The sequence below is a fragment of the Cupressus sempervirens genome, chromosome 11 (assembly GCF_028749045.1).
Source record: "Cupressus sempervirens isolate cs-2001-9-10 chromosome 11, ASM2874904v1, whole genome shotgun sequence".
NCBI classification, from domain to species: Eukaryota; Viridiplantae; Streptophyta; class Pinopsida; order Cupressales; family Cupressaceae; genus Cupressus; species Cupressus sempervirens.
Window position 1 is genome coordinate 719,396,728 of NC_143128.1, and position 18,687 is coordinate 719,415,414.

Sequence of the window (18,687 nt, forward strand, 5' to 3'; positions counted from 1 at the left end):
TCTAACTCTTTTCATTTTACTAATATTTATCAAGTTATCAAATTTCACATGACATAGCCTCTTATTCCATAGCCAGACATCTTTACATCATTAAAATAGACAAGTATCTTCAGATAGGTCTAGATAGAACAAGTTACCTCCTGTTTGCTCTCCACTTCCAACAAGTTCACTAGTAGCATCATAGATATTTGTCTTCTTGCTCTAGGAATCAAATTTGTAGCCTAAACTTATAAGTTGTGTCATGCTTAACAAGTTATATTTCAAACCATCAACCCAATATGCATTATCACATTTGATCTTATAACTCATTTTAATTGATCATTTACCTTACACATAACATGGTGCAGCATTGTTAAACTTAACACTACTTCCATTATAATGATATAGCTTATCAAAATTACTTGTATCATTAGTCATATGATGTGAGAAACCATTATTAATTATCCATCTATCATTCTTACTCACATGTGAGATCAACATGCAGTTTTCTCATCTTCATCAAAATCATCTTTTATTGCAACATATACAACTTCTTCATCATAATCATCATAATTATTGTCAGAACCATCCTCTTTAGCAATATATTAAGATTTCTTACCTTTGTTCTTATAGTCTCTTCTATCTTTGTTGTCTCTTTTGTCTCTATCATCTCTCCTTCATTTGTACTTGAAGTCTTTTCTTTCATCTTTGTCTTCTCTCTCATGGCATTTAGAAGCAATATGACCAACTTTGTTACATGAAAGATAGATAATAGGAATTTTACCTATGTACTTTCATTTTCCTCTAGGAAGTCTTATATCCAACAATGCTTCAAGTTCATCAAGTTTTTCATAAGATCCACTGTCACTTTCTACATACTTTCTCTTCTTCCTTTTCTTAGATACATCAAGAGTTAGTTGTGCTTGGAATCTAGATTTAGCATTTGCAAAGGAATCATTATCAAAGTTTGATAATTCAAATTTAGTAAGCCTACTAATCAGACTATCCAAGGTCAGATCATTACCATGTGTACACCTTAGCTCTTGAATAGTACATACTTTGATTGCATAGATAGAAAATAAAGTCCTCAATACCTTACTTATCAAAGTTTCATAAGATATGATGCCTCTAGCTCCTTGAATAGCATTCACCAATTCTTTGATTCAACCACATATTGTGTAGTATTCTCACCTTATTGCATTCTCATGTCATCAAAGTTTCCTCTAAAGCTTTATGTCTTGGCTCTCAATACATTCTTCTCTCCTCCATGTATTTTTTCCAACTTATCTTGCATTCCCTTAGTAGTAGTACATTCCTTCACATCACCAAATTTTTCATAACTCTGGGCTACTACAAGTTCAATCATCATTTGGTTATGCTCCTTATTCTCTTTCATTTTCTCAAATTTCATAGGTCTAGGCACCTCAATGTATTGATTATTCAAGTAGTAAGATGTGGAGTCTCAAATACTAAATAAGTGCAATCTCATTAGTTTTTTCCATGTTGGAAAGTTCTCCTTATTCAGCTTAGGTATCTCTTTATTGGACATCTTGATCTTTGGCTTGAATCCATAAAAATATCTTGACAAGCACCAATTATTTGATACCAATTTTTACAATGGTTTAGAATAACTAGTAGGGGGTGAATCAGTTATCCTCAAGTCCAGATGTACCAATTCAACTTTTAATAACTTTAAACAACTTAATCAACATCATAAATCCACTCAGTTTATATAGAATATCATCAGTTTTTAATAATTCATGCAATTTATTAACTCTTTGCCTCTATATGTGTTGACTACCAATAAATAGACCTCTATAAAAATATAGCATACAAAAAAATTACATCCACACATAAAAATAACACTTTGACACTAGGATTTAACATGGAAACCTATAATGTCCCCACTAATAGGGTTAGTTAGGGACAAGTAATACCTACAAAATAAATGTTAGAATCACAATAATAATAAAACTAACTATATTAATCTACCCTCTAAGTTAACCCCAATCTTAAGGACATCTCCAAATCAAGTTTCTTAGCTCATAGCTACCTCGTCGTCATCCTAGGAGCGCACCCCTTAAGATTCTTCTTGGACAGGCATCCTCTATCCAAGGCCAACAATATATGCATATGTTTTACAAAATCATATTATTCTAGCCATTCATATAGGATTACTCATCTAGCCATTCTTACAGGTTACTCATCACTCGCACTAGTATGATAACCATTCATATGAGTATCTCACTCCGGCACTGGCACTATGAGATTCCAATCTACCTATTAATATAGATATGATCTCCAACTCTACATTGCCATGTAGCCATTTATACATAGATTTATGTATTTCATATACTAGTACTAGGATTTAGTTAATTAATTAGATTTATCTAAAATTGTATTACTATATTACAACACACTAATCATCCTTAATATTAATAAGATTATCTTATTAAATATATTTATTAAGTGTCATCTTAATAATAACCCTAACATTATTGTCCTATCATATAAATGTTTCCATACTACCATATATGTGTTAACATATTAATAGTGTAAGAAATATTTAAACTTAAATTATACACTATGCATATTCTTACCTTCTTATTTTCCAAGAGTCACAACCTTTCATAATACAAATCCTTTGAAAAGTCTCAACACTTCATAGTTATAATCCTTTTGAAAAGTCACGACACTTCATAACTAAAATCCTTTGAAAAAATTCCAATACTTTATAATCATAATATTTTTGAAGAGTCACAACTATTCATAATTATGACCCTTTTGAAGGTTCACATCCTTTTAATATCATTCATACCTTTTCAAAAAGTCACTTCCTTATTTTCTTCATGATATTACTTTCCTCTTCCATTTTTTCTTTTTGAACTCCTCTCTTCTCTTTTTCCTTTTTTTTCCCTCTCTAAAATAAACTCTCCTCCCTTTTATATCTTAATTTTAAGGAGTCGTGTCTATTTGTTAAATCTCTGTTGACTTTTCATTAGATTTAGATAATTTATATTGGTCTATGTCATATTATTTATTTACTTACTTAATTGTGTTTATTATTATTTATTATGAATTTCTATTTAGAAAGTTAACATACTTTCTACAATATTGTCTCTTCTGTTTAATTTTATTTCTTTATTTACTTTTTAAAATTTTATTATTTTTAAATTATTTAAAATATCATACTAAATATTATTTCATTAATAATATAGCTTAAATTATTATTATTTTTAGTTTTATAAATATAACTTTATTATCATTATTTATTTAATAACATTTTATTATCTAATTATTATCAAAATTCTATCTTAAAATGGGGATATGATAGTCTGCCCTTCCTCAAATTGCTTGTCCTCAAGCAATTATATAACTTCTTCTATTGAGTTAAAATTTATATTTCTTTTAGTTCAAATTCTTAGGTTGTTATCATGGATATGTTTGAATCATTTCTAATAGTCATTAAATTTTTACATTAGTCTTTCATCTAAATTATTTTTCTAAATCCCCTTTAACCCTATAGGATGGCAAGATCACGCTCTAATACCACTTTAATATCCCCACTAATAGGTTAGTTAGGGACAAGTAATACCTACCAAATAAATGTTAGAATCACAATAATAATAAAACTAACTATATTACTCTACCCTCTAAGTTAACCCCAATCTTAAGGACATCTCCAAATCGGGCTTCTTAGCTCATAGCTACCTCGTCGTCATCTTGGGAGTGCACAACTTAAGATTCTTCTTGGATAGGCATCCTCTATCCAAGGCCAATGATATATGTGTTGGTGTTTGAAAATGTTACCCGTTTCCAATTACCCTAATGAGAACAAAAAATATCTAGGGGAAGCTAACTCCCATTCTCAACATGCCCATTCAGACACCAGGCCAACTATAAGGCATGACTCTTCTTCTTCTTCAAGCTCTACAAAACCTAGGCGGGTGGACCTACAGATTCTTTATATGGTACCAGTTATCAAAGCATACACTGAATCTATTATGAAGCAGATAAAACCCTTATTTCTCTTGATAACTCATGAAATAACATCAAACTACAGTAGCTAAATGCAAATCTAGGAACCTCATAAGCTAAGTGAGGGTTCAACTTTTATAGCTCTTCAACATGAAAGGGAAAAGCATTGATCATTGATGTTGATGTTCAACAAATTCTCAAACATGCAGCAAAACCTAATGATCCTGTAACTGATCAGTGCCTAATCCATTGGGCAATTTCATGAATCCAAAACATACATCTATGACATGAAGACATATTCTATATACCCAGACATCATATCTATCTAATCACCTTGTGATTCAAACATCAATGTTCATTCAGATCTCATTCTCACAAAATATCCTTCTCAACATAACCAGTAACCCTGTCAAACATATTAAGCATTTACTTGGCACTTTGTTCCAACAGAAAAATATATCAGACATACAACCTTAAGGGGAAGCAAATTGATCTCAGCTCTTTGTTCCAGGACCACATAAGACTACAGATTACTTAGACAAGAGACGAGAACTAGAATGAAACTAATGAAATGTTGCTCATATGTATTCATTTTCTTTGAAAATATACATTCAAATACATGAAATGAAAACATGAAAATACCAAACATATCAGAACTATCTGTACTATACTTCTTAATTGTTGTTCAATGTGAGAAGAATTTGCTAAAAGAAAATGGTGTCACAGCCATGGGAATGCAACCAAAACTGGATCCAAAACCTAGGTATCATAGTAATGTGCAGATTTTTCTCTAAAAGACTGGAACCTTGAATGGTCTCACAATCACCAAAATTGGAACCCCTTGAAAGAATGAAAGATAGAAAGATATAGCAAAGGAAAGAATCTCATATCTGATATTCAAGTGACAAGTGTCCATTTGAAATGCAATCCTCTATAACTGAATAACTTCTTCCTTCCATCTCCCATTCTAATATGATCTTGTTTCATCATTTCTGTTACTGACTTGCAAAATATCTCTGTTGAAATGATGAAACCTTGCTGAGTCACCAAAATATCTGATTTACCCATTGAAATGCTACTGAAATCTCAATTTTTTCTAAATGAATGTGATCAAAAATCGACTCAAAATAAATTTTTACCGCCTTTTAACCAAATTCAGGTCATCACCATGCTAAGAAACACTTCTGAACTTTCATATCTAAAAATAATTGCAAGATAAGAACCTGGTAGAAAACCTCTTGTAGCATGAACCAGCTACTTCCTGTGCAAAAATCAACTGTAGAATTGGATAGTTCGGTTTCTCCCAATCTTGGTGGTATATTGGAGTGCATATCTAGCCTCTCGAAAATGCCCAGAATCTCATTTTGAAAAATGATTCCTCTGCTAGAACACTCAAGGTCTGCAACTATAAATTTAAATTTTGAAAAATTTAAAGATGTCTAAGGTCAGAACTATAGAGAATGACCCCTTTTTCAAATTTAAAAGAGTTTGCACGCATCATTTTTTGAAAAATAATTTTAAAATGAAAAATTTTAAAATCATTTTATTTTTCCATCCCCTCCAAATTTGAGTCAACTCCAGGTTTTACCAATGCCACATGGCACACTTTGATTAGTTCAAGCCTGCACAATGGATGCCACATGGCCTTTTCTCGCTAACTCGCTATGCTAAATCTCGTGCATCTTTCACTTGGTGAGTTGGTGAGGATCGTTGGATGTGCCACGTGGCACAATCTCATTGCAACTGATCCGATCTCACCATATCACCTCTTGTTCACTCAACCATCTACCACTTGGTGCTACTTGATTTTTTGACAGATCGAAAATGGGACCCACATTGCATTCTGACACTTGCCAAATTTTGGAGACTTTTCGGCAACCTCGCTATCTCGCTAGCCAAATTTTTTGAGATTTCTCGGCTAGCAAAGTAGCGAGGCACCGAATTTTTGAGTTCTCTGATCGCCTACAACTTGCTAACGTCATCATCTTTTATTACTTGTGTTGACCGCCAAAATCTATTCATTTTGACTCGCGGGCCCCACACAAGGCTAAGCGCTACCTTTAAAAGGCTCTATCTCAAAGACACCTTATCTTCCGTGTTTAATAGTATTTAAAGACTTAAAATGTTTTCCCATGGGCCATGTGGGATTTTAGCATTCAAACTCTTTTAAATCCTTATTCCTTCACATGGGCTCCTTTGAAGTCATCTCCTATTATAGATGTCACATCCACTGCATTCTCATTAACGTGGGATATAGGCGGACATTCATTCTTAAAATTTTGCAGGCTCCCTCCCTTACTCGCAAACTATTGCACCGATTAATGTGGAGACCCTGCCTTATGTGTGAGGCTATGAACTTATATAGTATAAAACTAAAGATGAAAACCACCTCTCCATACACGTGGGCTCTTCCAACATGACTTTCACCACTTCCTTCATAGCGACTCCTTGTATGCATAGGCTCTACTCTTTTGTCAACACGAGACATGGAATTGTGTTTTTTCTCATGGCTTCCCTATAGCCAACTGCAAATGTTCCTTAAAAGGCATGGGTGTATCTTCTTCTACTATCTCATCAATCTGCTCTTTATCTGCATCGATCTTCTATCAATGTGTGTGGACTTCCTTCATCTTTATGTGCAGTGGTTACCTTTAAACAAGGTGTGATCTCCTTTTTAAGGGCGTGGAACCTCTTTCTGGTTAGTACAAACCTCTGCCTTTGCTAAATCTTGATCTCATTTCTAACTAATGACCATTGCGAGCTATTCAATTAAATACAGATTTCTGGATCCAATTGTTTTGGGAAGTTACCCAAGTGAAATGCATGAAAGATTGGGATCATGATTACCAGCTATTTTAGGGAAGGTAGTAGGATCATTCGATTTCATTGGGTTAAACCAGTACACAAATTTGTATGCAAGCAGTGCCTCCATTCCTTCACTTGATTCCACCGCACACTTTTGCCCAGACTCCATGGTTTATCTGACTGGGGAAAGACAAAGAATTCACTTTGGAGAACCAATAAGAAATTCACAATTCTCTTTTTTAAGTTGAAAATTGCCTATTTTTGGCCAAACGACTGATATGTCTCTATTGTTTTGTCTTCAGACAAGAATGGGCGGCCTATATGTTGTGCCTCGTGGAATGCAGAATATGGTGGAATATGCGACACAAATCTACAACAAGCCTCCTATTTTTATCACTTACAAGTGTCGTGAATCTAATGAATTTAGTCAGGCCCCAAAGTGGGTCCGGCTAAAAAAATTTCGTTTCCAGGCAACTGATTCCTAGAATCAATCCACTGGGATCTTCAAACTGTCTAGCATCAAATTGGATCACAAATTGATCATTTAAAATTCATTTAATCACTTTCTATCAGTTGTCAAATTGGTGTCAGGAGGTCCTTTGAATGGCCTTAAAAATTGATCCAAACCTCCGACCAGGCTCCAAAATTTGACCCACTGATTCCTTGCTCTGCATTCTTACACCCTGTCAGATCTCGTCTCATGAAAAATTCAGGGTCAAAAGATATTGACCATCAAAGTTGCCCCTTCAGAATTACCTGCACCAAACATGTCAGAATACCATAAATTGGGTTTGGATTTGGCTTGGAAAACTAGGCAAATGAGCACATGAGGAAACAAAAACTAGGACACTGGTTCTATGTCATGAGCATAATATGAATATGCAATTTGGGCACTTGATGAATCACAGGACGCAAATGGCAGACGTTCAAAGTAGGCTATTTGAAATTTTGCAACTAGGAACACTGACTGAAAAGCGATTTTTAGGAATGGAATGACGTTGGTAAAGTGTGAAGATGGATTCATCAAGACTTACAAACTAACACACTTGGAGTATTTTTAGAGGACAATAGACGGGAACAAACCATTCGATCTTACTTATCATGGATTTCAAGTTATAACGTCTCGAACAAGGCTATTAACAAACCTGCAAATTCTGACACCAATAAAAAGATAAAAATTATGTTTGGAATCACATTTGAAAACTGAGCAAATGGATTCTTCATGAGTTGAAACTTGAAACTTAACAAGTCTCTGACATCTACAATATAATGCAAAAAGAATTTTAGCATTTGGGTCAACTGGTCAGAAGTTATAGCACGTCAAACAAGGCTTCCCAGAATTATGTGCAAAGTGCATCAGCATGAAAACAGTAACTGGCCAACTTTGAGGGATTCAAAACCTAGTCAAACGGACTCAAAATGACTTGAAATCTAAAACATAGGCTCTCAGGTATGGACACTAGACACTCTCAAAGCAAAAAGTCACAAAACATTTATGGGTGCAAGTTATTTGATGACAAACACAGCCTCCTGTCGTTGTCTGACACTAAGGGTAAAATGCAGAAATGATACCAACTCAAAACAAGACTTTGCCAAACAGCTCAGAATCTTAATTTAACTTCATGGAACGCTTAGGACTGAATTAAAGGTGTTAGAAACATTGAACACCTTTGGGGCCCTATAGGTACATTCAGGTACATTTTCATTTATGGGGCTTTCATAGGCTTGACTTGATTCAAAATTCTAAATGGACGCTCAAAATGAGAAAGCAATTTTGAGCTCCAGCAATATGCATATGTTTGACAACATCATAATATTCTAGCCATTATTCATTCCTCATCTAGCCATTCATATAGGATTACTCATCTCTCGCACTAGCATGATAGTCATTCATACAAGGATCTCATTTCCTATACTGGCACTATGAGATTCCAATTACTCATCTAGCCATTCTTACAAGTTACTCATCACTTGCACTGGTACGATAACCATTCATATGAGGATCTCACTCTAGCACTGGCACTATGAGATTCCAATCTACCTATTCATACAGAGATGATCTCCAACTCTGCATTGGCATGTAGCCATTTATACATAGATGTATGTATTTTATATATTGGTACTAAGGATTTATTTAATTAATTAGATTTATCTAAAATTGTATTACTATATTACAACACACTAACCATCCTTAATATTAATAAGATTATATTATTAAATATATTTATTAAGTATCATCTTAATAATATCCCTAACATTATTGTCCTATCATATAAATGTTTCTGTACTACCATATATGAGTTAACATATTAATAGTGTAAGAAATATTGAAACTTAAATTATACACTATACTTATTCTTACCTTCTTATTTTCCAAGAGACAACCTTTCATAATACAAATCCTTTGAAAATTCTCAACACTTCATAGTTATAATCCTTTTGAAAAGTCACAACACTTAATAACTAAAATCCTTTGGAAAGATCCCAATACTTTATAATCATAATATTTCTGAAGAGTCACAACTATTCATAATTATGACCCTTTCAAAGGTTCACATCCTTTCAATATCATTCATACCTTTTCAAAAGGTCACTTCCTTATTTTCTTCATGATTATATTTTTCCTTTTTGAACTCCTCTCTTCTCCTCTTTCTTTTTTTCCCCTCTCTAAAATAAACTCTCCTTCTTTTTATATCTTAATTTGAAGGAGTCATGTCTATTTGTTAAATCTCTCTTGACTTTTCATTAGATTTAAATAATCTATATTATTCTATGTTATATTATTTATTTACTTACTTATTTGTGTTTATTATTATTTATTATGAAATTCTATTTAGAAAGTTAGCATATTTTCTACAATATTGTCTCTTGTATTTAATTTTATTTCTTTATTTATTTTTTAAAATTTTATTATTTTTAATTATTTAAAATATCATACTAAATATTATTTTATTAATAATATAGATTATATTATTATTATTTAGTTTTATAAATATAACTTTATTATCATTATTTATTTAATAATATTTTATTATCAAATTATTATCAAATTTCTATCTTTAAATGGGGATATGATAAGACCCAATTTGGGAAAAACCACCAAGTAACATGCTACCAATTTTCACTCTTTTGAAGTGAGTTTGGTTAAGAGCCAACCTTGTTAAAGGTTATACAAAATGTTATCAAATGTGACCCTATTAAATAATTTAATCATCCTGATAGGAGTGGCCTTGTTAGAGAACTTTGGATCATTTCATTAGAATGTCACCTTGATTAAAGGATTTATAAAATGACTATTAGGTCAACCTTGATCAAAGGATTTTGACTAATATAATGGTTAGAATGTAATAGTAGGTTTGATCTATAAAGTACAACTCACTTTGCAAATTTAAATCTTCATTTTCTCATCTCTTGGTTCATTGACTGACCTCCACTAACATCTCTATTACTGATCTACTTGGCAACTCCTCAAGAAATCACTTCTTCACCAAACTCTTCACACTTCACATATATCGTTATCATCTTCACATCTTCTCCTTCATGTCATTAATCAACCATGAATCAACCTTAGAAAATATCTCTTATGCTTCCTTAAATGGGTAATTTCAATCTTTTGTTTCTTAAACACCATTGTTGATCTTAGGGTTAGGTTAGATTAATTGAATCCTTCCATCTTTTTTTTCTCCTTCTTCTTCTAGAAACTTCTAATCAAATCCTCATCTTTGATCGCTTAACAAAATCTCCTCATGCATTAAATATGTCATCTCATCAATCCTTATCTTTCGTGGTCTTTAACTAATTCAAAATTCTAACTATGTCAGTGTCAAAATCAAATCTTTCTTAAACTATAATTTTGTTGTCACTCAGAAATCATTGTGTTCTTCAGCTCGTTCATTACTATGTAGCTTGGCACACATTATATTGTCTCACTCAGCATTAAAATGCTTTCTCAGTCATTACTACAATCGGTCACTATCACACTTCTTCATACACTTGCTCAGTGATAACTAACACCCCGCTTTAAAAACAATTCTCGTTGTCTACTTAAGTTTCATAATCTTTTGCTTTACCTCCTTCATTGATCAACCAACATTAATACTCTATCAAGCTTATCCATATGACATGTTTCAACTCTTAGCTTCATCCAAATGTCTTATTTACTTTATGTATTGATTGAATAACACATTATCTTGTCAAGGACTAACTTATCAAGTTCCCATTGTATTTCGATGATACTTAACACATCTCAACTAAACCTTTCACTAGGTCATCTAATGATCTGCTATTTTCAAATCCTCTTCATTAATCAAATGATATGGCACTCTACACTATTAGTAAAATGTCTCTCTAGTAGGTTTGACATTTTGTCTTACAAATAGAGTTTCCTCAAATTCATTACTTAGATCCTTTCACAAATATCTACAAACAAATTCATTTGATTCCTTGATCTTTGTACTATGTTTCATCTTTTGTCTAGATTTAATGAATCTCACTCCATGATCACACAACGATTTCATCAAAACTATTTACCTATTTACTTCATTCTTTATTTACCAATAGTAGTAATTCATTTCTAATAGACTTTGTTCCTTCGTATTAATAAGTCTTTTAATATTTATACTACAATATTCATAAGATTTAATTATTCTTAAGTCATAATTAATCTTAATAGTTTTATTTCACCAAATAAATATACGACAAAACTCGCATGAGTGAGCCACATGAAAACAGCTCAAAAAGACTATCATGCTTAAAGTTAGGCTTACGAATTTACTTCATGTTGATGAAGTTGGATAGGTATTCAATCACATACTTGTATGTATTTTGGGATAATGTGTAACGCCCCGCCAAGGGATCCAAAAGAATTAACCTAAAGTTTTACTAGGTTTTCTAAACATTTTTTTTTTAAGTAATAAAGATAGATCATTCACATTAAACACATAGTAGCGGAAGCAATAACATGTAATCATCAACAAACATACATAATAGGTTACATTCCTTAAGAATCCCAAGACGTTGAATCACATTTAAATTTAATTAATTCTAAGTCTAACAACTACCACATCCACATGAAAGAATAATAAGAAAGTCTAATGTCCATTTAATATACATTTTTTCCAAATGCCTCTTGGCAAATTAATTTAGAATGCTCAATCATCCACTGTACATGTCACAGGGTATGAAAGGCTAAAAGAATATACATATGAAGAAATATAAAATACAACATCCTTCTCGGATCCATGATACAAGTACAATAAAATAAATGAAAATAATAATATACATGATACATCAATCCATCATAAAGATATAACATCATAAAACACAACTAATCTAAGTGCATGGTTCCTCCCAACCATCAATAGCATCATTAGACCATCATGGGTCCTAGTCATCCCCCACGCATAACATCCCAAATCACCAAAGAGATCATTGGTAATATAGTAATAGGGACATCACTCCTAAAACATACTACATCATATGCATAAAGAAATCTAACATACTAGAATAAAGCATAGTAAACAACAGCATCTATACATGATAAACAAGCATACCAAGAAGCTCCAGCCACGGTGACTACGGAAGGATCTCAAATGGTAAGAGTAAAAAGCACTACCACCCGATCGCGTGGAACCTAAATGGTCCACTCCCACCGTGCTGAGGAGATAGTCTCAAGTCCCAAATAGGATATCAAATCACATAATCACAAATACTCTCTAAGTCCAAGAAATCCTAAAAGTATACTAACTCAAAAGTTCCAACACATAGATTGACATCTAGACCCAGAGGCACCACAAAGACACATAGGAATCTACTATGCAAGCGGGAAAGTGTCATCGCAAAAGTCACGTAGAAGTTACCCGAGCAATCCCTTAGGAATCTCGAGTCCTTAGTGATCCCTGCGGCCACTAGTATCCTCTCATATTGACGAGGCATACTACAGAATGCAAGGTTGTAACCAAGCGTTCTCTCTACCCCATCCTAGTCTGTACTAGCACTCAAGGCATGGGAGAGAACATACAATTAATCTTGTTAGGTTCATTTTACTCTCTTTTAGTGTAAATTTTATCACTTATTAAAACAACTTAAAATGAGTTACCTTGGCAGCCACTTAGGGCCCCGGCCCCCATTGCAAGCCACTTCCCGACACTACACATAGATAACCTACCCTAGGCTCATGAAATCATGAATCTTGAAATCACCTCAGCCCTATTCAAGCGACTAGAAAGCATCAAAAGATAAGCCACAATAATCACATCAGTTCTTTACGAGAAACTAATAAGCATCAAATAATAATCATAATGATCACGACAATTCTCCATAAGCAACTGAAGGCATCAATGATAAAACACAATATCCAACGGTTCTCCAACAAGTATCCCAATAATAGATCACAATACTGATCAAAGACTCCAAAATGGTCAAGTCAAACATGTCACAACATGACATCATCAAGAGCATAGAAAAACACTTCAATCCCATCAAGGCGACTGGAAAGCAACCCAAGTATAACTGATCGATGACTAAAAAATGGTTAAGTCTGGTAACTCAAATACATACACCTCAACTTCACACAAGGAAATTGGAAAGCAATAACAAACAGTAAATGCATCCATCATAGAGCATACTATCACATTACCTTGGTTGGTTTGAAAAGATCGAGAACAAATCATCATAACCTCACATTCACAAACCCCCGAGCCTCTAGTAACAACCTAGGACTGGTCAAGCTAATACAACCCCAAGAACCCCAAAACACAAACAACATACATAAAAAAGAATGTAGGTATCAAGTTTTGGTTTGATTGATAATATACTATTGAGTTAATGTAATGTTTCAGTTTTAGTTTCAAGGTATGATTCAAGTTCAAAATATTTCTAGATAACCCTACTAGTTGACCCATTCACTTGTTCAAATGAAACTAGAATTACCATCCCATCATGTTTGAAATAAATAATATAATTCTACAATTTTATCAAATAATATCCATTATTAATTAACTTTAATTAAACTAATTTTAATAAAATTAATTAATAATTATTGATCAAAATACTTATATTAATATTTTCATTAATTATCAATTTATTAATATTTGACCAAAAATTATTAATAAATTAATAATTACAAAAAAAAACTATATTAAAATGCATCGATATTTAAATTAACAACTAATAATAAAAACTATCAATAAATATTATTAAATAATAATAAGATTTACTTATTAATAAATTATTATTAATTAATAATAAATTTAAATTTAAAATCTATTAATAAAAAATATTAAATAATAGTAAAGTTTATAAATAAATCATACTAATTAAAAAGTTATATTATATAACTTTTTAAAATATTAATAATATGTAAGCTTATAAATTTTAAAAAGAAACTTTAAACATATTTTAATTAATAAAAGTTTATAAAAACTTTTAAAGTATCTTATATTATTAATAAAAGTTTATATAAACTTAAATGTATCTTACAAATAAATTCATTAACAAACCTTTTAAAAAAAAACACACACTTCATACAAATAGGTTGCCGGCCCTTTTAATTAAGGCATGCGGCTTATAAATACACCCATTACAAATTGCGATGAGTACAATCATAGACCAGAACGTACGGGGGTATAAATGATTTAGTTTTATTTTATTTTTATTTGATTTAAACATTTGAAACCCCTTCATATTAAATTACTATTATTATTACTTTTAATTAAAATTTCTAACATGTATATTATGCATTTTTTTTTTTAAATAATTTATTTAAATTTTTATAAAACAATAACCCCATTACAATTTAAATGTAATGTTATTTTAAAACAAACAATTTATTATTATTAATATCTTAACTCATTTTTAATTTATTTATTTTATATAATTTTTAATAAATTTTAAATCTTAAATTAAGAAAAATTCTCCTTTTTAAATAAAAAACATACTTTTTCTTCTTCTTTTTTAAAAATTGATTTCATCTATATTCTGATGGAGAAAATATTATCACCATCCAAATTTAGAATTTCATCTTTAGATTCAACCCCTTCCCGATTAAATCTTATGTTCTTTAATTTAGAAAACAAAGGTTTTTCAATTTCTTTTATGATCCCTATGTATGTATACATAAGTTAATTAACAAGCATCTAATAATTCACAATATTGAAATATTTCAATTTTCATCACAAAGAATTCAGATTTACAATCCACAGACACAAAGAAGACAGGAAAGGATTTTTGCATAATTAATTAGTGATCAAAACACAAGACCCTACCTGAGCCTAATGCTAATATGCAATCCCCGAAAATTGTGAGAAAATTCGCTCCTCTTCAAGAATTTTTCTCTGATAATCTTTCCTATCATTCTTCTTCTGAATTTGCTTCCCAAAATTTGTCTCCAAATTCTTCTCTAAGAACTTGTCTCCAAATTTTGTTCCCAAATCTCGTGTCCAATATCTGCGGTCCTTCTAAAATGAACCTTCTAATTGTGATAAAGAGTTCTCACCTTAAATCAGGGCACTGATTGTGCGTTCACCGGAGAGAACTCCTTGCTCACAACCCTTAACTCCATATTAACATTTTATTAATCTTTTCTTTATCTTGCATTACTCTTTTTATCCTTTACATGCATGTTAAATGCATAATTAAATAACTTTATTTAATTTTCCACTTGACTTCTATTTTTAATTAATTTGTTACTTTTAATCCCATGTGCACTTTATGAAATTAAAATAACATTATTCTTTTCACTTATTTTATCTTTTTAATTAATTTTTTTTACTTTAAACTCATGCATATATCATGTGAACTAACAACTTTTCATAGATTAATATCCTTTCACTTTTTAATTTATTTTAGGAATTTAATTGATAAAATATTTATTAACTTAAATAACAATAATATTTAGCATTTATGAACTCTAAATATATTATTATTAAATTAAATAAATATTATCACGTTCTAAATTTAAACTTTAACTTTTATCTTCTAATTTAATTCTTTTTATTTAATTAATCTCTTAGTTAATTAAATATAATTAAATATTAAAATGTCATAATAATTTTTCCATTAAATTAAATCATTAATTAATCTTTTAATTAGACTTAATTAATAGAAAATACACCAAAGACTCATAAAACAACATACAAAAACCCATCATTGCAAAACACATACTAAATCAAACAAAATGGTTATAATCATGAATTAACGTCATTCGACACATTCGGAGGGTACTGACTCAGATACTTGTCGTAATTTTCAATTAAGACAAATGGCTTAAAGGTATGGGATTTGGATTTAAGAATTTATCTCCCCTCTCTTACCATTGAGATAATGCGATAGGGTACGCTCATCCTGGCAATTCAGGGAAGTCGATACCCGGTACCTGCAACCTACATAAAATCCATGCATGTACAAACACAATATTCTAAGCTAAACAGGCAATGGCAGGAAGTGGTGCATCGTGTAGATCCCGACTAGCAGGTGACTATGAATCCCTTCCTTAACCACATCAGAAATGCCATACATAAAGAAAATAAACACGCAGACCATACGCATGCAAGTATGGGGTAAGTATCCATAAGAAAACACATGTGATAATAAACCATCAATATCTGAAAACATTGTATAATCATCATGCATATATGAAATATAGAGTAAAAATCAACTGAATCTAAGACAATATCTGATAATCACCAAACAATACTACTAATCATTAAACATAAAATTAGCCTAAAAGAGTTCAACAAAATAACGAAATGTGAACTAGGGGCAGGCACTACATAATGATGGCTTTGTATGGGATTGAATTTATATATTATATCCCATGTTATCATTGACATACTACAATAGGGAATGCTCATCCTAGTGAATTAGGCATGTTGACACATGGTACTTGCAAATTTACATAAAAGATGAGGATATAAAAATATATATTCATCTAACAAACAATGATGAAGAATGGTACATCATGTAAATTCTGACATGTAGGTGACTATGAATCCCTCTCTCAACAACATCAACACATCAAGAAGAAATGTAAAATGGATACGCACTCCATACACATATCAATATATGGGGTAAGTAATCTATAATCATAAAGAATCATTATCATATGTAAATAAATAATATAAAAGTAATAATAAATGCATGACCTTCCACAGATGATATCTCACACTATTCAATAGCTCCTCATATTCAAATAAAAATATAATGTCATACATCCATAACCCCCAACATCACTAAGCCTAAAAGAGTTTGTCAATATGAAATGCAATAAAAACTATGAGGTAGGCATTACATCCACCCCCATAGAAATAGGTATATTTTTGGAAGCCTACAAATAAAAAAATTTATAAATCCCTTAATCTCATTGAATCCTCCCATGTCATTGAAAAATAATCAATAGGGTGCCATTGTACCCTTACCATCTTAATGGCTCAAATTTTATGGGTCATTCCCTATTGTTGGAAGAAAAAAATCCAGCACCAAGTCCTTTATTCATAGACCCATTCATAGTGGTCGAGTACCCTATCAAATGATGATCAATGGTTGTGAACAACCTATAGTATCTACTAACATCCATAGTTGTAGGCCTAAAAACTAGTGACCTCTTTCCTAAAAGTTATGATGTACATTGGAGACAATTGGAAACTTTGTGACCATCTTGTCCACAGGAAAAAAAAACCTTTACCTCTACCAAAACCTCTCCTAGAGGAGGGTGCACTAGACTACTAGAATCCATCTCTAATAAAATCTTGATGGAAACTATGTATTGACTAAGCATATTTCACCTAAAACATTGACTGTTGTGGAAGCTCTTAGAATGAGAGCCACCACCCAGAGTAGGAGGATAAGATATGTCCTACTACTAACTCTAATTACCTCTAAACCCTAAAAAGGAGGGACCCTAGACTGAACATCAATCTTCCCACCATGACCCCTAGCCAAGTTCTTTTCTACTAAAGTAGTTGTGGTGATTGTATGTTTGAGGGTCTTATGTTTGAAAATCATAACACCCCCGATAATATGATTATTAAAGCCTTGAATGAAATGTTGAACCATAAGAGAAGAGTCACTACCAAACCCTCCATACTCCATAAGTTTTAAGAATCAACACGAATGGAACTCATCTACAAACTTCTATCTCTAGTGATAAGATAGGAAGAATTTCAAAAGGTTATTTAGAAGAAACTTCAAAGTAGTTGTATCCATACTAAGGCTAAGCTTGTGTTCCCTAATCTTCTATCAAGTGGCTAAAAAACTTACAAGTTGCATGATGACACACCTCCCCTTGACATTGGTGTCAAAAGGATAGTTCCAAATCTCTTCCTCAAAGATAGTTCCAAGACCATCAAAAGAAGGAGGTTGTTTTTGGTATCTCTAACCATTATTTTCTATTAGTGTCAACCACTTAGTCATTTACAAGGAAGAATCAGACGGCCATCACTGTGATCAAGATACTCTATATAGGTTGAGTCATGTACATAAGTAAGTATTTACCTATCTTTATAGGAGCCGAGTAAGTTTTGGGTCACAAAGTATTTTTGTATACGAGCTGAGCTCATCAGCGACTGAGCAAGTCATCAATGATAGAGAAAGTTTTTGAGAATAAAAGTTTCAAGTTAATTAGTATGTGCCAAGCATAATGAAGGTCAAGCGACTGAGCAAGTCATCAATGATAGAGAAATTTTTTGAGAATACAAGTTTCAAGTTAATTAGTATGTGCCAATCATAATGAAGGTCAAGCAACAACAATGTTGAGCATCAAGAAATAGTAAAGGTCAAGCTACACAGAGTTTACATGAAAGTCAGGAATGGAATAGAGTTTTAGGAAAAATGATTATTAGGTTGACTTGGAAGGGATATTTAATTTTTGAAGTGGTTTTTATAGAACATTTAATAGTTTTAGAGGTTGTTACAGAGCATTTATATGTT